This window comes from Lissotriton vulgaris, chromosome 2_2 (assembly GCF_964263255.1).
Source record: "Lissotriton vulgaris chromosome 2_2, aLisVul1.2, whole genome shotgun sequence".
Classification (NCBI taxonomy): domain Eukaryota; kingdom Metazoa; phylum Chordata; class Amphibia; order Caudata; family Salamandridae; genus Lissotriton; species Lissotriton vulgaris.
This window is the reverse complement of record NC_141688.1, coordinates 252,264,041-252,279,788: the sequence shown is the minus strand read 5'-3', so window position 1 is coordinate 252,279,788 and position 15,748 is coordinate 252,264,041.

Sequence of the window (15,748 nt, the reverse complement as noted above, 5' to 3'; positions counted from 1 at the left end):
GAATACTGGGTCGGTCACGTCAGCCGCCACCTTATGGGAAGCGTTTAAGACGGTTTTGCGAGGTGAGGCCCTCACCCTCATAGCGGACGTCCACAGACACAGAGATGCCGACATGGTGCGCATTGAGGCAGAGATTATGGAGCTGGACTCCCAACTGGAGCCGGGCCCGACGCCTGAGCTGCTCAATACCCTCTCTCTTAAGCAATTGGAATATCGCGATCTTGCCTTCGACGCTGCCATTGTTATGGGTATGTGGAATTTTGACTTGCGATCTGAACATCATCTGCGCCAGCTTGTCACCTATGTACTACGTGCACGGCAGCTATTCTAGGTCACCTATGTATTACGTGCATGGCAGCCATTTTAGGTATCATGGTCTCCCTGTCCGCGATCGATCGCCAGCACGTCCCTCTGACCCAGCAAGCATCCTCCGCGCACCCCGGCTCCCCCTCCCTCCTCCTCCTTACGAGCAGGACCCTTCTGCATGACCCTGTCCTTGGGAGTCACGCTAGCGCCTGACCAACACCTCCTCTTCTCCCATGAATGCCCCTCTGTTGACAAACCTCCCTCCTGCACTGGATTGTCCACGCGGCATGAATACCACTCCATTGATAGCCCCTCACCCCGTGTCCGACTGTCCACACAGGTCCGAGGCCATTGCCTAAGCCGGGAGATATCATTTACTGCCCTATATTGTATGAGGTCGCTCTCCTTCAAAGGGCCCTCTATTGATCCAGGCCTCCCCACCCCCTGTGATATGATCAGGCGCACACATCCTAAGACTCGACGGAACACTCAGCTGCGTGATGGCCCCCTCCTCTTATCAGCAGGTTGAGAAACTCTATTGTGAAGATATATGGGGGTGGGATTGACCCTAGGATTACGGGGATGTCTTTTTCTTGCCTCACAAGGATCTGATTGTATCAAGAGAAGGTCACATGCCATGAACCAGTGTATAAGAGGCCAGGCCTCCGAGAGGCTGTTAGAGCACCTCGACATGATACCTTGTTGTCTGATCTGATGTGTTCTGCTCCGTCGGAATAAACTTCTGTTTCCTGCCTTCTGGTCTCCGGCGCCTGCCTCATTGCTTGGTAATCTTGAATGGTACAAGGGCGGTTAGCGCCGGGCAAATCTTGAGAAAGGTCCTAGCCCTACCTTTTTCTACAAATTGGCGTCCCAAAGCGTGGGGCCCATCAGCGACACGTGGATCCAGTGGGAGAGGTCCCGATGACAGAGTGAACGACTGCAACGATCGGGAAGAGCTCGTGTCCGATAGACCCTCGTCTGACAGCCGATCATCCGACCTTCACTAGTTCTGAACAGACCTCTCTCGAGTGATCTACGGTCCTGACTGGGAACCATCAGGAGTGCCGCGAACAACACGAAGGAGAGAGGACGATCGGGCGCTGGATCCAGAGGACAGGAAACCGTCCATGCGGTCCGGGTAAGGTCGTGTAAACACGACGAATTGAGGAAATTGTTTTTGGATAATACTAGTATTACGCTTTGTTGAAACCCTCTGGAGATTCACTGTCTGCAAACAGGGAAAAGCAAACAGGCTCTCTCTTTGCAAGCAGTGAAGGATAGGTAACGCAGACTTTTGTCCCCATTGTAATCCGTCGTACCTATCTTCCTCCCCCACTGTTTCCCGAACTATCGTTCGTGGATTATTGTCGGGAGATTCTTTGTCTGCAAACAGGGGAGAACAAGGCCTCTCTTTGCAGGTAGAGAAAGAGTGGGTAACGATAATTTTTCGTGCCCACTTATTCTCCCCACTGGATTGTTTGATTGGCCGATTATTCGGTATTGGTTCTTTTGAGGTATTCACGGCCTCCAAACAACGTAGAATAGAAATATTCTGTCTAGTCTTTGTCCGCCGTGATAAGATAGGTAGTGCAGACTTTTGTCCCCGTTGTAATCCGTCATGCCTGTCTTCTCCCCACTGGTTGGTAGCCTGTTTAGCCCGGACCGCTTATTAGAGATGAACCATCCAGCTCCACTGGAGGGCACCCCTAATAAGGACATGTTCACTAAGTATGGACTAGTCGCTATAGCTTACACTAAACTATGGCATAAATATACGAAAAAGAACCTTGAAAGTCAGTGGCCACTGATAGGTTCCTTTGACGAAAATAAAATAAAAACATTAGAAATAGCGCTCCAGAAGAATAAGACCACGCCCACTATGCTCGACAGTATCGGCATGTGGCGCAAAGAAACGGAACAACGAAAGAAAAGAGAGGAAGCAAAAATAGGGAAAGAATTACGAAAGGCAGCCCACCTAGCCGCAAAGCAACTAGAAGAAGAAATAAAAGAAAGAAAGGAAACTATGCAAAACCAAGAATTAGGGTCGGCAGGCCAATGTCCTGTTAGGACCCCCTCTGCGCTCTACCCTGAATTGCCCTCCAAACAACGAGCGAACGACGAGCTACTACTAGGTCCCCCAACCATCTACATGCCCCCTCCATATGCCCCCTGCCGACAAAACTTCCACGCTCCGAGTGTGAGCGAAAAGCGATCTCAGCGCTAGTGCACCAGCCCTCACGGCCTTTGCACCAGCCACATTAACAACCTCATCAGACGACCCCGAGTCTAGCAAACAATCATCGGCCAGATTTAATAGATTAAGCAAAGATGAGCGGGATGGGATCGACAAAATAGCAAAGACCTTGGTAGAACGAAGGGAGAGCGAAGAGTACACGATGAACATATATAATTCACATGCCGAAAGCCACAGACGGCATTTTATTTTGCGATTCAGCTACCACACCCTGAACGCGTATGAAGATAGGTATCAGAGCAAGGGTCCCGCTAAATTAACAACGCTGTATAGGAAAATTGATGTTGGAGATGGGACTGAACGTGAGGCGACGGAGCTCTTCATGCAAATGCTTGAGGTCTTCCGCCACCTCACAGAACAGAAACCAGAAGCCAAGGTTACGGTCCCTGAAACAACCTCGGCAGAAGTAGCCAATACCATGATGCCTATCAGAGAAGCGGCTCTTTACTGGATCCCGCCACGGGGCCAGGGAACGAGCGATGATATTAACAATGAAAATGCGAAAGGAAGGGTTGTGTACAATTGGGTTTACCAACCATGGGACCGACAAGATATCCTAACCTTTAAGCAAACCCTGCCCGACTTAAGAAAGAACCCGACAGCATTTTATACCAAATTGGGTACAGCCTTGGGTTCAACAATAATGACTATAGCAGATATTGACTTGTTCTTTGGGCTATGTCTGCCAGCTGACGTGTGGAAGCAAATCCGGAAGGCTGACCACGCGGATCTGTTTGGACATACCTAGGACCAACTCGGTAAACTAGACAGACAGCGAGAGCCAGGGAGTAAACCAGTGAAGGACATACTGGAACTCCCAGATAAAATAGTTCAGAAATTAAAAACGCTGGTCCCGGAAAGAAAAGTAGATTGGTCGATAGTCACGGCCTGTCAACAGAAACCCCAGGAAGATGTGTCAGAATACTTCTCCCGATTTGAGACAGTGTTCTCTGACTACAGTGGCCAGGACATGACCACCGCAACCGGACAGCACCTGTTTGTGCAAAATTATGTAAAAGGACTAACTCAAGAAGTCTCCCAAAAACTACAGACAAGTGAGAGCAGTTGGGGGGCCTCCAAACCCGCAGCTATCCTTCAGATGGCTCAGTATTACGAGCACCAAAAGAATGAGAATGATAGGGCGTCCGAGAAAAAGAAGAAAGATTTGAAGGAGAGGGTAATGATAGCCCAGATACAGGGTATAGCTCTAGGACGGGAACATCAAAGGGGGAACTACCAATCGAACGCCCCCAGAGATCTACCTCCTAAGGATCGCACCCCGACATCTCACACTGGACGGAGAGATATTAGCAATGACCAATGCGCCTTCTGCAAAGGGTTCGGCCATTGGAAGACCCAGTGTCCGGTTTTGCTAGAGATGAATAGAAATAGGGATTCCAGGGATGTGGCAGGTGGTCCGAGGAATAGAGTACAGGGACGAGGGAACTCCAACGACACTAGCAATGACAGATCAGGAAGACTGAATACAGTTGACCGTCCTCGACAGAATCAATATCAGCTATCCGAAGGTGAAAATGCCCCCGATTTTGCATAGGACTGCCAGGGGCAAGGGAGGGATCCAGTCGAGCTCTGTGTTGACCAGCAAGGTCCTTATGTCACCGCTAAGGTCTTGGGTACAGAGTCTCCATTCTTGGTAGACACTGGGGCGACACGTAGTGTGTTATCAAAGCGACTGATTCCAAGGGCACCCTTGTCTGGCTCACACATAACGTCGATAGGTTTCGATGGGACGCCCTCCACTAACCCCCTGTCCGTACCTATTACCTTTGACCTAGAAAGCAACACTGCTGACGCGACATTTCTACTCTCCTCCAACTCCCCTGACGCCATTATGGGCATTGACTTACTGAAGCATTTTCGAGCTACCATTAGGTGTTCCCCAGATGGAATACGAGTCATCCTGTACGACAACCCAGACATGCCCAGGTCCCGTCCCCCACGACACATGTGCCCCATAACTGACGCTGACATGTCCTTGCTTGACGCCCTGCCCCCGTACCTGTGGGCCAAAAACGACTCTGATGTGGGGCGAATGATGATTGACCCTATCCACATAACTGTACGACAGGACGCTATGCTCCCGAAACTCCCACAATATCGGATATCCCCAGAGGGTGAGAAGGCACTGGTAGCGATCATTCAGTCTCTGGTAGATGCAGGAGTGGTTGAAGAAGTGGTTAGCAACGTCTGCAACAGCCCAATCCTACCTATTGTTAAGAAACAAGGTGAAGGAGATGAGAAAGCGTACCGCTTCATCATCGACTTACGAGAGATTAACAAAGTGGTTGTACCCCAATATCCTGTGGTCTCTGATATCACCACCATTCTGACCCTCATCCCGTCCACTGCCACCACCTTCTCTGTTATCGACCTTAAAAATGCATTTTTCTCTATCCCCATCCATCCAGACAGCCGTTATCTTTTCGGCTTCACTTTAAAATCTCGCTCGTACCGATTCTGTAGAGCTCCCCAGGGGTACACTGAAAGTCCCAGCATTTACAGCCAGGCCCTCAAAAGACAGCTGGATGCTTTCCAGCTACCAGAGGGAGTGGTGTTGATCCAATATGTCGATGATATCCTTTTGGCGGCCGACACCACCCCGCTGGCAACGACAGCCACCGTCCAACTCCTACACTTCCTTGCAGAAAATGGCCATAAAGTCTCCAAAAAGAAACTACAGTTCTGCCAGCCACAAGTAACTTACCTAGGCCATCTTCTGTCCAAGGAAGGGAGGAAGCTTACCCCTGACCGAATCCAAACTATCCTAGACACCCCCATCCCAAAAACGCAAAAGCAGGTCCGCTCTTTGGTTGGCCTAACCTCTTTTTGCAGACAGTGGTTGCCTAATTACAGCCTCATTGTGAAACCGTTACTTGCCCTGCTGACCAAAGATGTCCCCTCCCCGCTTCCTTGGACCACTGAGTGTCAAGCCTCCTTTAAGGAATTACGGGATGCACTCTGCTCAGCACCCGTCCTCGGAACACCGGATTACTCCAAACCCTTCTCCCTCTTCACCCACGAAAGGGAGGGATGCGCATTGTCTGTCCTGACTCAATCGATTGGCCCTAAGCAGCGCCCTTGTGCCTACTTCTCCGCCACTCTTGATCCTGTAGCCAGAGCCTTACCTGCCTGCCTTCGAGCAGTAGCTGCCGCCGCTGTCTCCATCCGTCAGAGCGAGGGAATCGTACTTTCCAACTCCCTCACTGTATTAGTGCCCCATGCAGTTGACACCCTTTTGAACCAGACAAAGACCCAACACCTGACTAGCGCACGACTGACAGGGTACGAGTTGACTCTGCTTGCACCCCACATCACACTTAAGAGATGCACGACTTTGAATCCTGCCACATTGTTACCCTTGCCTGAAAACGACCCCGACGTTCCTCCCATACACGACTGTGTGACCCTCACAGACGAACAGACTAGGAGTAGGGTTGACCTCCGAGACACTGCTTTTCCTGATCCCGATGGAGAGCTATGGGTAGACGGCTCATGCATCAAACTCCCAGATGGCACCACTTCAGCTGCCTATGCAGTAACGACAGCCCAAACAGTAGTTGAGACAGCCTGCATCACACAACGATCTGCCCAGGCAGCGGAGCTGATAGCCCTCACCCGAGCATGCATCATAGCCGCAGGGACCACCGCGAACGTATATACGGACAGCCAGTATGCCTTCGGAGTGGTCCACCATTTTGGGCTCCTGTGGAGGGAGAGGGGATTCCTGACGTCCCACGGCACCCCAATCCTCCACGGAGATTTAGTGTCCGCTCTGATTGAGGCAGTTCTCCTCCCCAAACGATTAGCGGTGATCAAATGTCAGGCACACAAAAGAGTGACAGACTTAGTCGGACAAGGGAATGCATTAGCCGACATCACTGCACGAACCACAGCTGAGAATAGGACAGTGACACGCATATATGTGACTAGGTCAAAAGCAGAAAAATGGAGTGACACAAGGGAAATGATCAGAGACATACAGTCGGCCAGCACCCCTCACAAATTGACTAAATGGGCAAGGGTGGGTTTGAAGGACGAAGAGGGTTGCTGGCGAACAAAAGATGCAAACAAATGGTTGCTGCCCGACTCATATCTGATTCCCATACTGACAATGGCTCACTCCCCCGCACACATAGGATCTGCACCCATGATCGAACTCATTTCCAAAGTCTGGCACAACGACAGAATCCCCGACTCAGCCAGACGCCTAGTTCAGCAGTGCCTCATCTGTCTGCAACACAACCCCGGGAAAGGGACTGTAGTACCCCGGGGAGGGTTCGGGACCCCCAACCACCCCTTTGAAGTCCTTCAGATGGATTACATCCAACTAGAGAGATGCCAAAACCTGAAGTATGTACTAGTCATTGTGTGTGCCTTCAGCAAATGGGTGGAAGCCTATCCAACCCGTGACAACACTGCCATGACTACTGCCAAAGTACTACTGAAGGAATTCTTCCCTCGCTATGGCCTTTGTCGGATTTTATGGAGCGACAATGGCCCCCATTTCATAGCTGAGGTTATCCAATTAATCCTAAAAGGGTTGGGGGTGAAGCAACGATTTCATGCGGTCTTCCACCCCCAATCCGCTGGTCTAGTGGAACGCCATAATGCCACCCTGAAGCTGAAACTGGCAAAAATAGTGGCCACCACTGGACTTAACTGGCCGGATGCCCTCCCACTGGCCTTGTTATCAATGCGCTCCACTCCCACCAAGCACCATTTGACCCCCTACGAGGTCGTGTTTGGGCGTCCGATGAATCTCTGGACTGCTCCCAAACCGACCTCCATTCATGACGTCCCGGACGTCCTACTATCTGATTATTTGTGCAAGTTAACTAAAACGTTGTCTGTCATCCATCAACAGGTGCAGCAGGCTATCCCCGATGCTTCCAGGGGCCCCGGCCATGACATCCAACCGGGAGATTTCGTGCTGATACGAAATTTCCAGCGAACCAAGAGTCTGGAACCTCGGTGGACGGGCCCCTGGCAAGTGCTGATCACCACCCGAACGGCGCTCCGAGTGGAGGGGAAGAGGCATTGGCTGCATGCGCACCATTGCCGAAAAGTCTCTGCAAACCTGGCCACGACAGAAAACGTCAGCACCCAAGAAGAGCTCCTGAGCAAAGACCGACCGATATTGGACTGTTATCCCGATACTGGGGCACTCGAACTTGCAAAATTCTCCGACCCCACTGTGCCATCCAGAGAAGGGTATTTCCTGCGTCGAAAGGGGGGAGTTTCGGCTAAGTAGGCCACGGACTAAGTTAAATCTCAGAACGGTGACCTAAACACAATCAAAGGTTGCCGGGAGAGAAGCTAAACGAAGTCTGTGGTTCTGCCCGCTACCGAGCTCCCTTGAAGGTGATGGAAGCGCCAGATAAGAAGATGATGGAAGCGCCAGATAAGAAGATGATGGAAGCAACAGGAAATACCCAGTATAGAAATCCAAAGACTGACAACTTGCACAAATCAAAGACAATCGCACTCTTCATTGTCTTCCTCTTCTGCCTCCTCCTCATGACCTCCTTCTGGATTCTGGAAGAAAGCACACTGGCTCATGAGGCATTGCTACCTACCGTGCAGCCGACCCCCCTGAAGGAGCATCACCTAATCTCTCTGTCGCCTCAGCTCCGAGAAAGGCGCAGGGAATTCTGGAACAATTCCTTTGTGCAACTGTTGCACCAACACAACATTGCTGCCAATGCTACGAACTGTTGGATCTGCGGGTTGCTCCCGCATGCCACCGGACACTCTATTCCCTTCATCCCTTCACCCTTCTCAGTTCACGGCTCTTGCCTCGCCTGGCTGATCCTCATGCAAGAGAGCCACAAGGATAACGCCACCTCTGGCCAGACAGTGTCACATTTCTACTCTGAGTTCTGGCTGAACAGAACCGGAAAGACTCCTGCTGCCCTGTGTCCTGCACTCACAGGCGCCACCTTCATCAAAAACATTCCAGCCAAAGAACGAGTCGAAGTACAGGTGCTCCACAATCCAGCCAGAACCACCTTTTCTCATCTACAAAAACAAACTACCGCAACACTGACTGTGGCTCTGTCTGTCATCAATGTCACAGGTCTTGTGTGTCTCGAAGGCCATGGAACGCAGCTGGTGGGTCACAGCGCCTGCCAGACCACCAGAACATTGGACTCAGCTGAACCTCCTTCCTTTGTTGCTTCTCCAAACATGTACTTTGTATGTGGCACCAAGGCCTACACCTGGCTCCCGAAGGGTTGGAAGGGTACCTGTTACATTGCCTTCGTTCTCCCACCCACATATGTAGCCCCTGCCAACCATCACAGGCAGAGGCGTGCAGACGACCTTGGGCAAGCCGACTCCACCGGAGCACAGTTCCTAGATGCAGCAAAGGGACTTGTTCCTCTGTGGGGCCCAATGGCAAACAGCCGTGCTATCCGGCACCTGACCCAGGCAGTAGAAACTACGATCAACATCACTGCCGGTATCCTCGCCAACAACACTGCAGAACTTCAGGCGGTCCGCCTCGTGACCCTCCAAAATAGACTTGTCCTAGACGTGGTCCTAGCCGACCGAGGAGGAGCATGCCGCATCATCGGATCCAGCTGCTGCACATACGTGCCTGACAACTCGCCTTCAGTCTACAAAGCCATTGAACACCTCCACAGACTTTCCTCAGAGGTTCACCAAGAACAAGAAGGATGGTCGCTTGGGAACTGGTTTTGGGACACCTTGAAGAATTGGGGTTGGAAGTTGTTTTCCTTTGTGTTGATACCTGTTGTGATCTTATGTGGGTGTTGTTTAGGTATCCAATGTCTGCCACCCTTGTGCGGCCTTGTTTCTAACTGTATGTGCCCAAAGACTTTGGACTTCCGAAATGAGCACATGAGCCCCCTCTATGAAGTAGAAATACGTGGCCTTATGGGGATAAATCCAAACTGACAAGTTGGCGAGATATGTTAAAAGGGAGGACTGTGGAATTTTGACTTGCGATCTGAACATCATCTGCGCCAGCTTGTCACCTATGTACTACGTGCACGGCAGCTATTCTAGGTCACCTATGTATTACGTGCATGGCAGCCATTTTAGGTATCATGGTCTCCCTGTCCGCGATCGATCGCCAGCACGTCCCTCTGACCCAGCAAGCATCCTCCGCGCACCCCGGCTCCCCCTCCCTCCTCCTCCTTACGAGCAGGACCCTTCTGCATGACCCTGTCCTTGGGAGTCACGCTAGCGCCTGACCAACACCTCCTCTCCTCCCATGAATGCCCCTCTGTTGACAAACCTCCCTCCTGCACTGGATTGTCCACGCGGCATGAATACCACTCCATTGATAGCCCCTCACCCCGTGTCCGACTGTCCACACAGGTCCGAGGCCATTGCCTAAGCCGGGAGATATCATTTACTGCCCTATATTGTATGAGGTCGCTCTCCTTCAAAGGGCCCTCTATTGATCCAGGCCTCCCCACCCCCTGTGATATGATCAGGCGCACACATCCTAAGACTCGACGGAACACTCAGCTGCGTGATGGCCCCCTCCTCTTATCAGCAGGTTGAGAAACTCTATTGTGAAGATATATGGGGGTGGGATTGACCCTAGGATTACGGGGATGTCTTTTTCTTGCCTCACAAGGATCTGATTGTATCAAGAGAAGGTCACATGCCATGAACCAGTGTATAAGAGGCCAGGCCTCCGAGAGGCTGTTAGAGCACCTCGACATGATACCTTGTTGTCTGATCTGATGTGTTCTGCTCCGTCGGAATAAACTTCTGTTTCCTGCCTTCTGGTCTCCGGCGCCTGCCTCATTGCTTGGTAATCTTGAATGGTACAAGGGCGGTTAGCGCCGGGCAAATCTTGAGAAAGGTCCTAGCCCTACCTTTTTCTACAGGTAGGGAACAACAGGGTAGAATCTATGATGTCGGTGACAAGGCGGGCAAACTCCTAGCCTGGCTTGACAAGAAGGAGAGAGCCGGCTGCTTAGTTCCGGAGGTGTTGGGGGACGACAGCTTGCTTGTCACTGATCCGAGGGCAATCGTTGAGTCGTTCTCTGACTACTTTCAGGGCATTTACACTTCGGTCTCGGATCGGTCTGAGGCCGACTCTTGTGCTCTCTTGGCAGATATTGATCTCCCGCGCCTGTCGGAGACAGACCGTGATGACCTAGACAGGGACATTACTGCGGATGAGATTGCCCTTGCCATTCGCTCCCTAAGGTCCGGTAAAGCGCCTGGCCCCAATGGTTTTTCTGTGGAACTTTATAAAATCAAACTGGATGTCGTTTCTCCGCCCTTACGGAACATGTTCCTGGAGGCGCGGGAGGCGGGCATGCTTCCCCACGACCAGTTTCTGGCCACCATTGTGGTTATCCATAAGGAAGGGAAGCCAAGAGATTTGTGCCGATCGTATCGTCCCATCTCTCTGTTAAACGCAGAGCCTAAGATTCTAGCCAAACTGCTTGCCAACCGATTGATTGGCGCAATTGGCGACTTAGTGCACCCGGACCAGTCGGGCTTTATTCCACACCGCAACACTGCCCTTAACCTTCGGAGACTCCACGGAGCCCTGGCTAGGGCCCACATGCTTGAGGAGCCAGCTGTTCTGGCGTCGTTGGATGCCACGATGGCTTTTGACTCCCTGGAATGGAATTACCTGTGGGCAGTGTTGGCGAAGCTCTGCTTCGGTCCGGAATTCGTAGGGTGGGTCAAACTTCTGTATGCTAGCCCGCTGGCTAATGTGGCGGTCAATGGTCGAGTTTCGGCGCCCTTTGTTCTTCTGAGGGGCACCAGGCAGGGCTGTCCTCTGTCGCCCCTTTTGTTCGCACTTGCACTTGAACCATTGGCAGCATGGATGCGTAACCACCCAGACATACACGGCATTCGCTGGTCCCCTGAATTCGAGGACTGAGTGTCCTTATATGCAGGTGACATCCTTCTGTACCTCACTTCCCCTTGCAAGTCTCTCATCGTGGCCTGTGATGTGCTTTGACTCTTTGGTCAGTACTCCGGCCTGGTTATTAATTGGTCAAAGTCGCATTTGTATGTCCCGAAAGGGGGGACGCCTCCTCTCCCGAGAGGCTGTGGCATACAGGTGGCGAGACAGGGATTCAAATACCTGGGGATTTACATCTCCACTGACCCTAAAGCACGCTACGAGAACAATTTGCTTCCCCCTCTTCTTCGTCTCCGACGTGATGTAGAAGGGTGGCGTAAATTTCCTCTTTCCTTGCTTGGGCGCGCGGCGTTATTCAAGATGATGTCTTTGCCCAGATTCCTGTATGCCCTGCAAAATACTCAGGACCCGGTCCCGGCCCGATACTTTGGCGAAATCCAGAGCTTGCAACGCGCCCTGCTCTGGGACGGCCGGCCCCGCATTGCTATCACGAAGCTCACGCTCCCGTGGTACGATGGGGGAATAGCGTTGCCCGACGTGCGAAGATACTATTGGGCCTCCCAGCTGGCGGGCATCAATCATGGCCTATATGGCCCTGCGGATAGTCAAGGGTATGCCATGGACCGGTGGCACCTGGATGGCGGGAAATATCATAGGGCGCTGTATACGAGATCTCTTGATAGGCGGATGTCTGGGCCAACGAAAACTGCTGTACACATCTGGAGAACGATCACAAAGGCACAGGGGTGGAAGGACAGGCTTACAATGGTGACTCCACTTTATGACTCTGAGATTCTGGGTAAACTGTGGCACACTAAAGGCTTTGATAAGTGGGACATGATCCGGATCTCCAGGGTGGAGGACATGATGTTGCGAGGGGAGGTGAAGTCTTTTGCCCAACTGCAGACGGAGTTTCAGCTGGGTGGAACGGAATATTTTCGGTACCCTCAGCTGAGACACGCACTCCTGTCCGCTAGGCCGGAGGGTGAGGTGATTCCTGAAAGTTCTCCCTTAGAAGACCGAGTACTGGACGGACACATGCCGGACAGCGCTATCTCTTTGACATATAAGAAACTGATCAATGTCCGCACGGATCTTCTCCTGGGGGTGAGAGATCAGTGGGTGCGGGACGGGATAGAGATCGATGACGAGGACTGGCAATATGCTGTGTCATCCCCCAAGGAGGTCGCTATCCCCTCCCGTCTTCGATTGGTGCAACTAAAGATCCTGCATAGAGTCTATGTCACTGGCCTCAGGCTTATACATATGGGACATTCGGCTGACGGCCTCTGTAGGCGTGGTTGTGGTGCTCTCGCCACCTTCATGCACATCATTTGGGAATGCAACGTGATAGCTTCCTACTGGAGGCGAGTGCACATGATCATGAGTGAGGTGACCGGGGTGGAAGTACACGCGGAGGCCCGGAAATGCCTCTTAAATATCTGGGGCCCAATGGACTACAACACTGCTCAGACCCAGTGGGTGACCCTTGGGAATATGGTCGCAAAGCGTGACATCGCACAGATGTGGGGAGCAACAACAGCCCCGAAGGTGGTACAGTGGAAGGCCAATATGGATTGGTGTATGTTCCGGGAAAAGACTGTGTATGTGGCCAGGGGTAAACCGAAAAAATGGCAGAAATTGTGGGGGGCTTGGAATGAGTATAGGGGTGACATCTGCATACCACCGGAATCCGTTCCATTGGAAGAACACTTGACCCCATAGCCCATGACTCCAACTGACGGTTATATATCCCTATTATCCTGTGTTTCCTTCTCCCACCACTCTTAGTATCCATATTGTTCTGAATATAATTGTTGTCATTGTGCTTGGCTGATCCTCGACTAGGCCTCACTGTATATTGGGTTAATTGCCTTCTTTCTTTGCGCTCGTTTTGGCGCCTCTTTCTGTACCTTTTCCTTTTTCTTATAACATAAAAAACTGAAAAACGTAACCTTCATTCGTTCTGATACTTTGCTTCTTGCACTCTGATTTACTGCTTTTTGAATTGCTGCCTAGCCTCCGGGATGTAAGGCTGAATAGCTGTGTGCACTATTTGAAAATAAAGGTTTTAAAATTAAAAAAAAAAAGTCCATTGTAAATGTCTGCGAACACAATTCTTTTCTTCATATTTTGACTTCATAAATTAGTGTGTGTTGATAAATTCTTGGTAAATTGTTCATGTGAATTTTATTCATGGTTGAGAAACTATGAGGTCTTGTTTCTTGAGATCTTTGCACGACATAAAAATAGCTTCCCACTGCAGTGATAGGTGCAGTATTGTGTCCAAGACCTCTATTGTAAATTATTTATTGTTCTAAACCTGTTGGAATCTTTTTGGTTTTTTTTCATTGTGTTATTGTGTGAATGTTTTGCACAAATACTTTACACAGGGCATCTTTAGGTAGGCCTGACTGCTCAGTGCCAATATACCAGAGGGTGAGCACAGGTAATTTTTAATAGTGTCTCTAGCTTACCCTGACTAGAGTGGTGGCTCCTGCCTGGACAGGGTGCATACCTCTGCCAACCAGAAACCTCAATTCTAACATTATCTACATATCTATCTGTCTTAAAAGATGCCAGGCAAAATGTGCGCGTGTGTCACTTGGGGCATTTTTACATGCCCCTACTGCCACAGGAGCGTCACTTTTTCTGATGCTTAGGTGGTGATGTGTGCTGTTCCATAGTTATGTGGCCAGGCAAAGCCACTTTGCATGGCTTTACACAACCTTGAAAATATGTAAATGTAGTTGATTTTATATAGCGCTGTACCACCGGACGGTTTCTAAGCGCTTGCTTAAGGAACCCGTCCTGGTATTCCCCTGTTAGATAACTCATTACTGCGCATCCCCAAAGTGAATGCCAGGCATCCCGCTGCGAGGGGCCGTCGTGGAGATTAAGCAAGCTATTGCCCAGAGTTGCAGAGTGGGACTCCATGATTGGAATAGGCACCGAGGCGAGAATTGTCAAGTCCAGGGAAATTTGAGCCCAAGACTCGGCGAGGCGGGGAATTGAACCCTGGTCTGGCCCAGACCTCTGCATCAGGGTCTGCCGCTCCAACCACTTGAGCCCCACTTCTTCAGTGTGGCTCAAGTGGCTATCTTTCTTACAGTACTCTGTGTCAATAGGGCGTGTCATGGATGTTTATGTGCATGTTCCCACGCAAGAACCTTGGATTTTTGACACTGTTCTTATTTTGATTAATGCTCTCCTGGAAGGGGCCCCTGTCCGCGACTCATTGAAGGGGGCGGAAGTAATTCCCATCTATAAGAGGTGCCCCAGGGGGGATCCTGCAACTATCGTCCCATCAGCCTTATAGATGCTGGTGAAAAGGTGGTTGGTAGGATCCTACTGGAGAGAATTCTCTCTTGGGCCGGGGAGAACAATATCCTTTCGCAATTCCAGGCAGGGTTTAGGGCATGCACAAGCACGGTTGATCAGGCCTTAAGGCTGGCCCTTTTGCCCTGCAAAGTGGTGACCATTGGCAAGGGCAGTCTTTATCTCGCTTTTATTGACCTGAAGACTGCCTTTGACCTGGTCCCTCGAGACCGCCTATGGTCGGTCTTACAGGGGATGCGGTTCCCCCAGTCTATATTAAGCCTTTTGGTCCGCATGCATTAGGTGGGGAACACAGGAACAGAAAACAGATAAAATCCCCGTCAATAGAGGCGTCTGTCAGGGACGCGTTATGGCTCCCACCCTTTTCTCGCTTTTGTGAACCGGGTGGTTTCCTTTTTTTTGGAAATAAATAAAGAAAGCCCCTGCTCTGGCGGGTGATAAAGTGCTTGCCCTACTCTTTGCGGACGACACTTTACTAATATCCAAAACCTCTGTCGGATTGCAGAAATTGTTAGACAGGTTTCATCTTTTTTGCCATTTTGAAGGGCTTAGTAATTAATACCTCTAAGACAAAGCTTCTCTATTTTAATCCTAGCAGGCTGGCTAAGTCCACCCTTACACTTGATGGGGTATCCTTAGAGTGTGTCAAAACATTTGATTACCTGGGAATCAGAATCTCCGATAACTTAAGTTGGCGACCACACATTGATAAAATGGCTCTGAATCACAATTGAGTTGTGGGTGTGATAAGAAGGGAACATCGTGCTTCAAAATCTATGCTAATTACTCCTGCCCTTGAGATCTATGCTGCCAGGGCCATAGGTTCTGCACTATATGGTGCCGAACTTTCGGGCTTTGGCAGTGTCGATGTCATTGTAAAAGCGGAAAACTCGTTTTTTAGAGAATTGGCCTCACTCCCACAGGGAACAGGAACACCTACTAAGCCAATTTTAAGTGACTTG